Source organism: Eptesicus fuscus, chromosome 20 (assembly GCF_027574615.1).
Source record: "Eptesicus fuscus isolate TK198812 chromosome 20, DD_ASM_mEF_20220401, whole genome shotgun sequence".
Classification (NCBI taxonomy): domain Eukaryota; kingdom Metazoa; phylum Chordata; class Mammalia; order Chiroptera; family Vespertilionidae; genus Eptesicus; species Eptesicus fuscus.
In genome coordinates this window covers 3,985,561-3,998,012 of record NC_072492.1, presented here as the reverse complement: position 1 = coordinate 3,998,012, position 12,452 = coordinate 3,985,561, and the positions used below count along the sequence as shown (strand labels likewise).

The window sequence follows — 12,452 nt, the reverse complement described above, 5'->3', positions numbered from 1 at the left end:
TGTGCAGGAGGCAGCTGATCGATGTTTCTCTCTCATCGATGTTTCTAACTCTCTATCCCTCTCCCTTCCTCTCTATAAAAAATCAATAAAATATATATATTTTTAAAAAGCTGATAAACATTGTAACTAACCTCTGGCCTTGGAGGAGAGGCAGAAAATAGGAAACAATTTCCAAGGAGAGAACCCTTTAGAGTTTGGGATGAATATTCAGGGGTAAGTTTGCCAAGGCCTGGGGTAATAGACTACCCTTTGGGGTAATAGGTGAGATGAGTCAGCGGGGCAGTACTAAATGCTCAGAGTCTAGATGAAGTGGGGGAATGGTAGTGGTAATGCTCTGGAAATATTTTCTGGGTTCTGTCCTAGGATACAGTTCATCCAGACTAGCACAACCAAAGGTAGTTAAATGTGAAGAACCATGGAGAGATGATCTGGTCATGGGTCCTTATGGAGTAGGTAGAAACAAGCCCACCCACAGAAAGGGAGTCTCTAAGGTCACAGAGCCGCGGTTTTAGCCCATATGCCTGGTTTTCCTTCACAAGAATTTTGCCTGTGAGGGAAGCTCATTCTCTCCAACCCCACAGTGTGCAGAACCAAGAGTGTCAGGAAGGCGACACACTTCCCCTCTGCTCATTAGACCGATGGGCAGGCACTGCTCACAAAGGCAGGAGGCTGGTGACTTGTGTGGCCCAGGGAGGCTGTGGAGGACTGCCAGGAACTCACTGCTCCATTCTGCTGACAAGGGTGGGAGCACAGGTCCTGATCCTGTCCTACTATGCCAACTGTTAAGTCCGAGCCCCTCTGTCAGGGGCTGGAGCTTCTGGGTCCCCGGGTATTCAAAGACGAAGAAGCCTTGAGAAGTTGTAAGTGTATAAGAGAGTCTTTATTGTAGGAGCCAGTGGCCATGTAGCCAATGCTAACAAGGAGCTCTAAACAAAATAGTCCCTCAAAGCAAAGTCCCATTCAGCAGGTAGCTGCACACAAGCTAGGCAACAACACATCTTTCCTGTGATGGTCACTAAGAATGCATGAGGGGAACAAGGCTGTGCTGTGCCCACCTGTGGAGATGTCAGGTTACACAAGAGCACAGTCCTGATACCCTCTCCCAAGAACAACCTGCACATTGCAGCACTGAGATGTAAAGATGGAAACCTCTTGTTCCTGGCAATTATCTCTTGGTAGAAAGTGAGTGTGTCATCTTTTCGTTCACATTTAAATCCTTATTTAACTAATAGACATTATTTTTTCTGCCCAGCCCTTGTGGCTTAAATATATTGTGTTGACTCATGAACCAAGTCATCCCCAGTTAGATACAGGTCAGGGCACATGCCTGGGTTGCTGGCTGGATCCCCTTAGGAGGCATGCAGCCATCCAATGGTTTTCTCTCATCTATGTTTCTATCTCTCTATCCCTCTTCCTTACTCTGTCTCTAAAATCAATAAAAACATTTAAAAACATTATTTTTACTAAAACATTAAAAAAACATATATTTTATTACTTAATACATGATAATGGGAAATATCTGACTTCTGTATTTTCATACTATGCACAATAGAAACAGAAAACAAAGCCTGTACAAGAAAGAAAGCTTTTAAAGGTGTCTCAGAGACCCAGGCATTTCCCTATGGTTTCCAACTCTCATGTCATAACTCTCAATGTGGCCCATACCCTAAAGTAATGCAAATATTTAATATGGGGGGCTTCTTTTTACACATTATGTTCACCTTTTAGGGATTTTCCATCTTAATAAAAATTGTTTTTATTCTCACCAAATCACAATCAGTCTTCTCATCTAATTCATTACATAGCCAGACAGGAAAGTCCTCAAATGCTATGATTTCATTTCCTTGAAAACCTACAATTCATAAATCCATGGGGAAACTTAGACATGAGGGATGTCAGGGGCTGAGTGGGGAGGATGATCAATGACTGGCTCCCACCTGGATTGGTCTGGATGAAATATTCTGGAGAGGGATGTGATGTGATGTGGTGGTTGCCAAATATTGTGAATGTACTTAATGATGTTGAAATTGACACTTTGAAGGATCAAAGAATTAAATTTTGAATCATTTAAATTAAATTGATGTTTAATAGTATTTTATTAAATTTTATTCAAAATGCATTTCAATTTACTCAATAGTATAGGAAAATCAATAAAATTCAAAGTATGTATGTAAGATAAACACAAACATCAAAAAACTTCTTTTAATGGAGACAGTGGATATAGGCTGCCTCCAGGACCTGGGACAATAGGCCTCGCAGAGGCTGAGGTGAGTTGCTCACAAGCTGCAGGTGGTTCCACATCTGGAAGTTCAGGGACAGCTATACCTGGAGCCTGCTCTGGCTCTGGAGAGGGCACTAAGTTGGCGTTTCCTCTTTAGGTGTTTCTTGATCTTGCTCAGGAGCTGCTTCTGTAGATCCAGGAAGAGAACATGTTACCACCATGACTGCTTTTTGTGTGCCTTCCAAGGAAGGGAACCTCCCATCTCCATCACTGAAGTCCCAGTTCAAGCCCCCACCCCAGGAAATCCTCCAGACTGCAGACCATGGGCACTGACCTGAGCACCAGCCTCTGGGAGCTCTTCTCTGTGTGGCCCAGCCCCCTCCCATCCCCACTCACCCACACTACCAGAAACCACATGCACAGCTCTTTGTCTCCCTCTCTTTTTACTTGGAGAAGCCCTCAAAACTGTGTTCTCTTACAGAAATCCCACAACGTGTGGGATCCAGGATTTTGCCAGCATCTCAAAATCACAGTTGTCATTTTCTCCTCATGGCTCTGATTTTAAACTCACATGTTTTGCTGGTCCAGACGTCCACTCTCTTCTTCAAAACATGGGAAGATGCAGAGATACATCCAGGAGGCCAGGAGGATGTCACATCAACCAACCTGTGGACACTACCTGCCTGTGCAGACCACTGTGACTGAATCTCTCCTGAATAAAAGGAAGCTCTGGAATGTAGGCTTATGGTCTGCTCTGTGCACTGGATTATGGTCAGTGCCTAGAGACATGTCTGTACCTGGTAGGGCTTCTAATATATTTGCTGAATGAATAAGCCCAAACCATCCCCATCTCACATAGCTTTGTGAGTCTGAGGCCCCACTGCTCACCCCTGGGGTTTCTAATCTGCCTTCACTCAGGACAGAGATGCCTAATGGAATCTCTAATGTCTTTATCAAAAGAGAAAATAGCTTAGCACAAGACCCAGAGGAGAATCACAAATGAGACAGAGGCTTTGTCAAGAGGGAGAGAAAATGGAAAATTAGCACAACCACAGCCCCTTCAGCAGACCTCTCCACTGTCCAGGCACCCAGAGTGCACTTTCTAGGGAGAACCCCATGGAGTCCCTACAATAACCCTATGAGGCCGAGCCTCATTTTACCCAGTGTTCAGTGGAACAAACACTCAGAGAGATGCAGTGACCTGAAGACTCAAAGCAAGCAGGTGGCTGAGTGACTACTATGCTGAGGAGGAGCAGGGTCTCATCTAGTACATGGTTGGTCCCACACACGTTGGTTAGCAGCAATTGTTCTGTATTAACACAGAGGGATGGGGGGTATGAAGGTGGGGTCGCTGCCTAGGACGGCGGGCACCAGGTATTTGATCAATTCGTCCAGGTGGGGTGCCTGGGCAGTCTGCATCTTATGGTCCTTTCTTTTGTCTGTGGGCTTTAAGTTTATTTGAAACCCCGAGTGAGTGGTGCTGGGGCCACTTTGAAGTTTGGCAGCTTGGAGACCGCGGCTGGTCTGACTGGCTCCCTTTTCTGCTCAGAGTGCCCCTAATGGGAGCCAGCCCTTGGCCTCTGGCTGTCCAGCTCTGAGTCTAGGCACACAATGGAGCCGGCTCCCCAGGGAAGCAGAGTTGCGGCTTCCAGGAAGGGCAGGTTGATAATATGAGTACAGTTCTCATGGGAATGTTCCGGGTCCTCAGGCCAAAACACATCTTCCATGATTCTCCAGCTCAGCACTGCCCGTCTCTTCTGACCTCCCACCCACCAGAACGTGCTGGTTAATGAGCAGAGCAGTTACAGGCTCCCTGTGGGTGTCACCAAGTTAGTTTCCAGGCTGGGAGCACATTCACAGTTCAAACAGTTTTTCTGTGTGTTTCTATGGTCAGTCTCTGTACTAAACTGAAATGGTAACAGAAAAGCAATTGCTCCCCCCAGTACTTGGCGTCATCAGGGCCACAGGCAAGGCTAGAAGGTGGACTTGAGTGTCCAGAGGTGCAGATGGGGTAGTTCTTGATATGGGAGGACCTCTGGGCTGCCAGTTGGAAGAACTTCAGGTCATTTCACATCACACCTTTGATGAGGACCAGCAGCATGTTCTGCTAGTGTTTGGCCCTGCAGACGAGGCGGATTATGCCATCCATGCACTTGCTTTTGGACTCCATGTCCCTGTCCTTGGTTTTCTTGGGCAAAAACAGCACCTTCTTCTTCATCTCCTTGGTGATCACTGTCATGGACATAGTGGGTAGCTTGGTGACTTGGAGAGAGTGGAAGGTGCACTTGAGTGTGTGTTTGGTGGTAGCCATGTTCTTCTTCCACGAGTTTCTCTTCCTGTCTGTGGGCTGGGCTGCCATCCAATAATCTACCTTAAGCCCCATCAGTTTGGTGTCAATGTCCTGCCTGGGGGAGGTGGATGGGGTGGGCAAGGCCTCCTTGTTGGCCGCAGATCTGTATGGCTGGGTGGACTAAAGCACACTGCAGCCCATCTGTGTCTCCTGACAGGGCTGGGGACATTTCCACTATTCCAAGTGCCACCAACCCAATGAAGGGATTAAAGTGGAAGGACTCCTCATTGGGGCTCTTCTGTTGTACATGAACATGGCTTCCTTGATGGGCAGCTGGTGGACACAGCTGGCCTCCTGGATGTACCATTGATTCTCAACACCATGCCCAGTGTGTCCTTCACGGGCCTCCAGCTTGTGGAACAGGTCCTGCCAGGACAGGACTTAGAAGAAGTTGTGGAGTAATCAATGGAGCACAGGTATCTGGCCATGGGGTGTTAAACCAGTGGGATGACCAGGAAGCACACATAGCTCTGCCATTTGAGAAGGTCCTTGCACAGCTGCTCCATGAAAACCCACAGCACAGTGCTGAAGTAGTGCTGTGCCCCTGCCACTACGATCTTCACTGTGGTCAGCGGCTGGGAATTGTGGTGACAGTATCTCTGTTTCCATGAGATGATGAGAGCTGAAGGCCGCCTGGACCTCAGGAGCAGGTGCACACCACAGGCAGCATGTGTTGCTGCAGGACTCAGAATGGAACTGCCCCTGCCAGTCGCAGGCATTGAGGAGGAGGACGTTCTTGGGCAGCTGGTGTCAGAGATGAGGATGTGGTTTAGCTGGACTTTCACTGTCTTCCTGGGGATCTGCAGCTGGCTGGGCAGGTCTCGGCAGTTCTTTTCATCCTATCTGTTGGACCACTTGTTCCTGGCTTTGCCAACTGCCACCCCTTTGGGGAAGTGCTCCAGCCCCAGGGGCTCGCCTGCTTCCCCTGAGATCTGGTGGAGGGGATGAGAGACTTGGTCTTGGTGACACGCCCACAGAGTGGCAGCTTCTGTGCACTATCCTTTCTGGGTCTCCGAAAGCAAGAACACCAATCACTGGGAACACAGCAAGAGAACATCTTGCACTGGCAAATGACTCTTGGCAAGTGAACTGGTGGTTGGGTGGTTGCTAGAATGTGGGTGCCTGATTACGGGGGTCTCAAGTTCTATTGGAAGTGACCTCAGTTCCTGGGGTTGTCTTCCCTGAGTCTCCTAATCTGAGAACAGCTATGCAAATATTCCTGAGGTCTCTGCCCCTGACAGTCCTAGGGATCTGCCAGTTTCTCCCGTGAGTGGGTGTGCTGTGGGCCACTGAGTCTGAGACACAGTTCCTTGGTTGCTTGTGGCTCTTCTTCTCAGGCACATGGGTTGGACTTGGAGGCTCCTTCTGGCTCTGGCACTGTGGATGCTCTCCATCTCCAACAGAAAGCTGGGGGGCGGGTGCAGGTCTTCCAAGTATGGCCAGAGCCAGGGCTTCAGGGTACTGAGGACACTATCATGGGCCACTGTCACTGAGGTTCTCTAGTGGGTCATACAGCAGATCCTGGTCCTCCTGCACCTCAGGGACATGCTCTGAAGACTCCTTCTCCAGGTCCAGGTCTTCTTCCCAAACTTGCACCCTGCACAGCCACGCCCCAACTTTCTTGTTGGCATCTTGTTGCCTGGTTATGAATGGTGTTCTTACTACTCCTTTGTGCTGATTCTTGGCTTCTCCCACATCAAAGTTCTCCTCATATGGGTCCTGCCCCTGCTTGGATCATGGATGGCCTGCTGCTCAGAGAAGATTTTATCTTCCCTCTCTGTGTAATGAACCCTGGATTTGGCCATGGGACTGGCCTGCTGGGTGTTATCCTCAGGGTCCATGGACTGTTTGGACAAGGAGAAGATGCTGAAGTCTTCCACGTGGGCAGATGCCTCTCTCATGGTGGTGTAGGGGCTCAAAACCTGGCCATCCTCGGGGGTCGATGCATCTCCTCAGCCATGTCGATGGTGCTCACAGCGAGCATCTTATACTCTGGGATGGTCTGGATTTTAGACAATGCTTCTGCTGCAGCATAATCTGCAGCTAGCTGCCTTCCCTCCAGAGGGAGTGGGGGTACTGCAGGGAGAAGGTCAGCACCAGGTCAGTCTTTAATAGTTCACTGGGTGGCAGCAGCCTCTGATCAGACTTCAGAATGCACTTTGAGTCCTTAATTCCCTCAGCAATCACTAAGGAGGTGATCTCCTTTTGGAGGACCATTAGGGCCACCAGCTTGGTTAAGGTGAGGCTGCACAGCCTTGGCACACAGGAGGAGCTGGAGCAATCTACCTCCCAAGTAGCAAAGAGGTTCATGGGCACCTGTTTGTTGTGGGCAGGGGGAATGCTGTCTAGGTCTGCGGGTGGTGATGAAACTGTAGCTGCAGGCCCCATAGAGGTCTTATTTCCACGCTGTGTTGAAACAGAGGGGGCACATTCCATCAGAGACAGCTCATAAGCTACCAGGTGGGGTGGGGCTGCAGCTCAAACTGAATCCCCAGGCACTCAGTGATTTGTGGCAAGAGGTGGGACAGGAGTGACCTCAGGGGCCACATGCTAACCTGATGGCCTTGCAAACTCAGAGACCTAAAGTAACCCCACAGGATGGTATGAAATTAAAACTATTACACAAAAAGCAGTTTATCGAGGGTAGTCATGTCCTAGGCTGGCATCTTCCCTGACAAGGGTCAATCTTTACCTTGAGCCTGTCTATTGTCTTTTTGCATATAGAATAATATATCTTTGGAATGTCTATGTAATTTTCCTTTATTCAGACCACTGAAAGCACAGGTACCACTCTGCTTTCTGCAGAGAGCACACATCCCCTCATTGTTACTGAGTTCATTGTTGACTGTTAACTACCCTGCACTCACATAAGTGAAAGAAGTCTGTGTCTATCACCTTGCTATTTATCCAGTCCTAGAGGTTTCCCCACTTTGCTTTCTCCAGCCTCTCTAATCTATCACTAATGGATTTCATGGAACTCATACAGGTCTCCTGCTTTGGATGCAAAGTATAAAATCAGGTGCAAAACTGCCATTCTCCAGAGAATTATCTCCTTCTATTGAGATTTTGTTTCCTGGAAATTGGTGACACTTTGGCTCAAATTCACAAAAATTCTTCACAGGTTTGAATATTTCTTACATTGACATGAGAAGCTATTCTTGACAGGAAAAGTAGAATTGGAGGTGGGGATTGATGAAACACATTAGTATCTTAGGTCATTTCTTAGCAGAGGACAGGCAGTACATGCTTGCATTAACAGTATCAGTACTGGGATTTCTGACAAAACATCTCATTCTAAGATGAGAATACAGAGGCTTTTCCTGAGGTGGAAATATTAAGACAAGTGGGATGTTCAGGGCAGCATGGTTGACATGGCAATAGAAGAGAATCATGTCCAGGTGCCACAGCAGTGAAGAGATGCATCGCCAGCCCTGATAACAGGTCCCCCTCCTGGTATGTCCTATAGCCCAGAGAGGCCCCAGCTCCTGACCTGGAGGGGCCAAGTGGATGTGTTCTTCGGGGCAGCAAATGGCAAAGCAACCAGGCTTGGTACCTTGGGCTCCATGTCCTTTTGGAGAAAGCATCCCCACTAATCACCATGATGTGTAAGATTAGGAGAAGGTGTGTGAGGATTGTCATGACAACGTGGACACACGGGGATGGGCGTTAAAAAGGGAAAGTCTGTGGAAAAATGCAAAAATACTCTTGACTGAGCATAAAGGAAAATGGAACAAAGTCTCTCCTCTGATATTCCTAGCACTTTGTGGACAGTGACTTTGCATCTCTTCTGAAAGGGGACAGACAGTGAGAGTGGGTTAGGAGAAGGAGATGGGGACCCAGATTCCTTTGGAAATTGGAATCTGGGAGGGATCTAGGGGGAGGAACAGGGCAGCTTCTGGAACCCAGTGCTCCCTTTGACTGCATGGGATCCTGGATTCTGGGTCAGCTCAGCACCTACACTCACCCTGAGGCCATTTTGCACACTTAAGGATGTATGGGACACCTGTGCCTCCTGCAGGGGCTTGGAGTAGAGGACCCCATCAGTCAGCTCCTCTCCATTGTCCTGTGCAGAGCTCTCTAAAGACAATTCCCAGTCACCAGAAAAGCCTTAGAGCCCTCTTTTGCTGGTTCTCTGTGACCTGCCACTCCTGACATGCACACACTATGATCTGCTTAGACTCCCAAAGGGGAGGAAAAGGTATGACAACCTGAGGGCCTAGGATTTCCATTGGCACTGATTAGAGACCACTCTGGAACCCATCTCCATCTGCCTGCCTTGTCCTGGAGTGTGACCATGACAGAACTGCTAGGTTATCCACCAACCACCAACTTCTTCCTGTCCCAGGGGTTATGTGGGCTGCAAAGGATAGTGCACAGAGGTGTCCTAGTCAGGATTGGTCTGACCCAGGCCACCTTGTGTTACCTTAGGCCATATTCTGAAAATGGCCAGAGATGACGGGAAGGAGTGTTGAACCAACATCTGCACCGTCTGGAAAATCCCTCACTGCGGGGTCTACAGAAGCAAGAACACCAATCACTGGGAACACAGCAAGAGAACATCTTGCACTGGCAAATGCCTCTTGGCAAGTGAGCTGCCTGTTGGGCTGTTGCTAGAATGTGGGTGCCTGGTTACAGGGATCCCAAGTTCTATTGGGAAGTGACCTCACTTCCTGGAATTGTCTTCCCTGAGTCCCCTCATCTGAGAACAGCTATGCAAATATTCCTGTGGGCTGCTGTCTGCAGATCCCTATTCTCCATGAAACACATATCTGTACACAGTGTCACCAACACACTCCTCTCCCCAGCACCCTAGAAGGCCTAATCTCAGCCAAGGTCCCAAAGTTGAAGAGACAGACCTAGGTTCAGAATCAACCCCTTAATCTTACCTCTTCTTAATCCTGCTAAGTCCTTGTATCTGTCAGGGCCTTTTTCTCTCCTGCCTGCACAATGGGTTATTGCAATAAGTGCTTCTTAGGGCTGTTCAGGCTCATGGGAGGTATAAGCTATAAAGTAGGAGGAAGACTGTCACATCTAGGTAGTGCCTCTAACTTCTTTTTCCTTCCAGCTGTCACCTCCTCTGTGTCTGCTTTTCTTCTCATCCCATCCAAGGTCATTACATCTAGACCAGTGGATTGGTTCTGCCAGGTCTGCTATGGCACACCTCAGTGCCTGTCCTCTCCTACTGGCAACGGCAGCTCATAGGGCAGCAAGAAGGACTGGGATGTGCCATCCAGCTGTGCTCTCCAAGTTCGGTGAATGAATTTTGATGGACAATTAAAGTTATCTGACACCATGAGGAACTCATTTAGAATTATGGTGCTGTTCATGTCATTACTGAGTGTTTACCATACACCAAGCGCTGTGCTAAGAGCTGGACAGAAGTATGATTGAACAGCATCTTTGCCTGGGACAAGCTTCTGATCTAAAGGACATAAGACATGGCATGAGGTGCCAGCTTTTTGAGGGAAAAGAATGCATTGTGTGTGCCCTGGAGGGATAGTGAATGATTATACATTTGGAAGCTAACTGGAGCTCATAGCTGTCAAACTGCACTTTCAGAGACAAACAGATGTGGTTTGCCAAGAGGTAGGCAACAGGTCAGTTATGTACAATGTATCATAAGAAGTACTATGCAGCTGTGCAATCATAGGTTCAAAATTATTAAAGAGCAGGGATAGTATTCATGTTATAAAACAGTGAGTGGGAATACAGGGTGACCCCATAGGAATAACTGTGTTTACATGTAGATGAAAGAATACAAAATGGTTGGGGGGGTAGTGTTCCAATCATCTAAAATGTTTATTGTTTAACCAGAAGGTTTCCATCAATATGCTTTGGTTTTATGTACTATTTTTTCAACCAACATATGGTAGGGTGTACACCCGTTATCCCCACACTTCCCTGCCCCTGCCCTCAAGTCCAGGGGCTGGGACCATGCCTGGCTTTTCTGGCCTGGAACCCAGGGCCTGACTCAGGAGTTCAATACAGACTCCCTGAAATACCAGACCTGGGACAAAGCCTGTGTCTTCCTAGTGTGAAATGATGTGGGGAAGCCTCTGGGATTGGATAGATTGGGGACAATGACTTCTAGTAGAAGGCATCTCAAAATATTGACTCTTACCATTTTATTGTGGTCTAGAGGCAAGCCCAGGCAAAGGCTCATTTTGGTGTCTGCTTCCAATGCTGACAGAACCAGGAGCCCCACAACATGTGTGCTATGTCTCACTGGTCCACTGGAGGAAAATTGCAGCTCATGACAATGATCTTGACTAACTTTCAAATCTGACAGTTTCCTCTTCTTCAGAAGGTGCATTATGAACTTGGAGGATTTCTTCAAGGAATATTCACTTGATTTTTTTCTTCAATTTAATTTGGAAGATAATGTAATGCACTCCAAATTACAAAAAATAAGATGATCCTCATCTAGAAGCAGACACTTGTGACAAATACATGTAAAATCATGTGTTACACCTTGTGTGTACACTCCATCCCTACCTCTCTCCCTCCCTCCATGTATAAAGGTCCATGCAAAGTGTTTTTACCTTACATGTGATGATGTATTAGAGACATTTCTCAATCATGTAGCCCCATCTTGGTGATATGGATCTTTGAGTAGCAAGTGGTCTACACATAAGACTGTGGAACAGTCTCTGGAACCTGGGAGACATGAGGAGGTTGACAGGCATGAGATGTCAGGAGAACAAGGCTGGCTGCTTGCACATCTCTGGTTAGAGGTGTGTGACAGTGGGAGGTGTGTGCCCCTACAACTGTATCTCCTGAGATAGGAACCCTGAGGGTCAATTTTTTTCACAGGTGTCACCGCCAAGGCCTTGCAGGGGCACAGCAGAAATCTTATTATATATGGAAAGAAAAGGCTGTATTATCTAAGGGGCTTCACCTCCAATCTCAGCAACTGCCCTGTAACCTGAAGTCTGTGACAGGCACCATCGTTCCGCCCACCCACACTCAGCTCAGCGCCTGCTCTGTCCACAGAGAAATAAGGCTGTTCTGACTTGGCTCCTCTCCCTCCCTATCAGAACCTGAAATTCTGTCCACTGTCATCTTCCCTGTTTGCCCCTTTTATGACCCAGAGGAACTGGGCCCATGCACACTGTCACCTAAGTCTTAGATTTGGGGCTGTTCTGAGAAAATGCCTTGTCACATATCTTCAAGGAAATGGACAAGAATGAAAACATGTTCAGTGTTCTGAGTTTCTATCCTTGGTGGGCGCACAGCCATGGACTACCACAATCAGACCAAGGAGCAGCACCTTTTCTGGAGAAGCCAGTGAGCCTACCCAACCCGAGGCCTCCAGAGATCCTGAGAATCAACAAAGTGTCTCCTCTCCCCAGATTTGGCCCATTTTCTGCCTTTCTTTGACTGCATATGCTGTTGAAACTGCCCCTTCTTGGTGAATCCAATTGTGGAATTTGCATGGGGAATTTACCCAGGAAGGTGGCAGGAAGGTACCTCCCTCTGGCCTCCAACATAAGTGACCACCTCTCTAAGCAGGACCTTTTCTCCACAGCTGCCCCTGCCCCCTAGTGCAGGCAACATGCTAGGTCCCAGGGGTGAGAAGCACAAAGCATTCTGTTGGCCCCAGCCATGCTTTTCCTCCTCAAGTCTGGATCCACATCTCAGCATCAAGAGAGTGAGCGAGCAACAGCCCATGTATCAACATTTCTGCCCAGCATGACCCTGAGAACGTAGGGGAAAGGGCGTAACTGAAACAGGGGATCTGGACAAACATGGGCACTTGTTACTATGAATGAGACACTCAGTTCTGCCCAGAGGACTGGATCCCTTGTCCTGAGTCCTGGGCTCCTGGGGTGTGTCCTCACACTGTATATCTGTGTGAGCTTTAGCTTGTATGGGGGTCCT

The 12,452-nt window shown here is 48.1% G+C and overlaps 1 pseudogene; it reads right to left on the bottom strand.

The window, feature by feature from the left end:
- Positions 1-4,082: 4,082 nt before the first annotated feature.
- Positions 4,083-6,959, bottom strand: LOC103300570 (phosphofurin acidic cluster sorting protein 2-like; annotated as a pseudogene).
- Positions 6,960-12,452: the final 5,493 nt, after the last annotated feature.